Raw genomic sequence first — 2,500 nt, 5'->3', positions numbered from 1 at the left:
TGAGGTAATACCCTGAAGGGATCTCCCTGTGTACTCTAGCACTACCTAGGAGCCTTTGGCGAACTCTGTCTGGGTTCTACATGATATCTGAGAAGGCTACGGCACGATTCTCAGCCTTATAAAGTTATCGTGTTATCTTGCCCCTTTTCGTTATCATTTATGCCGACTGCGTCATCCAACGAGTAGAGTTAGTTGGTCGGCTCGTTGGCTATTTTGGGCGCTGGGAATATAGAATGCCAGGGCCATTTAAGACCATCAACGTCTAGCTACATCCACCTACTGAAAATAAAATCCCGCGCTTTCTGCAGGTGTGAGAGATAATGCTAAGGCCACATACGTACAGAGAAGAGATATCTCTTCCAAACACCACGACAGGCCATCAGACGTTAAGAGACTTAGTGACAACCTTCGTAAATTTTGTCGAAGAATTCTTCGCACCGGTTTGGCCTAAGGGGACGTCAGGTGCCTGTGAAAGGAATGGGGTGTTAGTCCATTGCTGATACACACATGAGGAGGATAGTGAGGGAGACAACAGAGTTACGGAAGACCGATGGACTATGAGGGAGTAGACGAGATATTGAACCTTGATCAATGCCAGTCTATGAGGACTATTTTGCAGAGGCAAAAATACATGATACTGAAACGACATGAAGAGGGAAGCAATGGATCTGTATCTTTATGGATAACAGAGAGAGAGAGAGAGAGAGAGAGAGAGAGAGAGAGAGAGAGAGAGAGAGAGAGAGAAATATGCTGGGAAGAGATTCATAAAATTCACTTTAATTCTATACTAAAGTACTGGTTCTCTGCCTCACTGAATTGGACACTGGTTAGGAAGCGAATTGACAATCTTCCCCTCGGTAGAGCTTCTGCCTCGAAACGTTCAGTCTACCTCAAAAACGTTCAGTCTGCCACTAAACGTTCACTCTGGCTCAAAACGTTCAATCTACCTCAAAAACGTTCAGTCTGCCTCAAAACGTTCAGTCTGCCTCTAAACATTCAGTCTACCTCAAAACGTTCAGTCTGCCTCAAAAAGTTCAGTCTACCTCAAAAACGTTCAGTCTACCTCAAAACGTTCAGTCTGCCTCAAAACGTTCAGTCGGCTCGCTAGTCAGCTTAACTCAAGAGCCATTCTGGAGAAGCTGATATAGGGCGAGGCGGGGGCAGAGGATCATTAACGATCTTAAAGGGCTTCAGTGAAGGTTTAAGGCAATTGTACTAAAGACGTTCAGATGTCAACTCAACGAGATCTAGTTATAGAAATAAAAGGGTCTGATCCTATGAAGAAGTTAACTCGTATGGTTTTCCCATTCTAGTCAAAGGGATTTCATTCTCTTTTCTCGAGGGATTTCTACGAAGTATATATATATATATATATATATATATATATATATATATATATATAGAACTATCCAGGACTCCTTTCTTAAGAGAGTGCTGGTGGTTACTGCAGGACCCATTTTCCAATCACTCCTGCACCTCCGTGGATGCGCTACCCTCATTTAGTACTGAAGTGACAGACTGCACTGCAGTCAGGAGTTACTCGATGAGGTTGTACTCCTCGCTCCCTCTCTCGCCAAGAAAGAGACCGCGACGAAGTCTCGCCCGAAGGGGACCGTACACTCGCCTCCAACCAAAGCCACGCGGAGTCCGGTAACACACAAACACACAGACACACACACACACACACACACATCTATGGTACACATATCTCTTTCATTCAACGAAACATGGACAATAACGGTGATCTTGACCGTCTAATACACAAGACTTTCGCTTCCGCTGAAGGACATTACATATCTTTTTTTTTTCCTTGACTCGACGTAGTCACGGGATTAAAGGCAGACTCTCGCGTTTCACATTAAAAGCCGACATTTTCTTTTTCTTTTTTCTTGGTTTTCTCCTCGTGGGGCAGTTTTAATAACGGCCACGATTATTATTTCTTCCGTCGAGGAGTCCTTCTGGACAAGACAATGCCATCCCTCTCCGCTTGGCAGCCTCGCTCATATAAGTCGCCAGAGATCACATACTTTCTCCTCTCCCCCATCCCAACCCCAACCCCAACCCCTTCAACCTCTGAAGGCCTTTTTTGGTGGATGGCCCAAGAAGACAATGAGCCCTGAAGCCGACGTTCCTCTAGGTGTGTGTGTGTGTGTGTGAGTGAGAGAGAGAGAGAGAGAGAGAGAGAGAGAGAGAGAGAGAGAGAGAGAGAGAGAGAGAGAGAGAGAGAGAGAGAGAGAGAGAGAGAGAAGGGAACGTAAATAAACACAGACATCCATCCACGGATACGACTGCCTTATCTTTGCGAGATAGAGGCGCATCTCTGACGTCTTCTTTATCTCACTTATCTTTCCTCTCCTCTCTCATTCTGACGGTCGGTACTATGGCTGTCTCTCCCGTTAACAAAGCAACTCTATCTATCGTTTTTGTTTTCCTCCTCCCACTCCACCTTGGATGCACTCTTACCTCTCCCATATCCCAAGATGCTCCTCCCACTAATCCT

Source organism: Panulirus ornatus, chromosome 19 (genome assembly GCF_036320965.1).
Source record: "Panulirus ornatus isolate Po-2019 chromosome 19, ASM3632096v1, whole genome shotgun sequence".
Lineage (NCBI taxonomy): Eukaryota > Metazoa > Arthropoda > Malacostraca > Decapoda > Palinuridae > Panulirus > Panulirus ornatus.
This window is presented reverse-complemented; position numbering follows the sequence as displayed.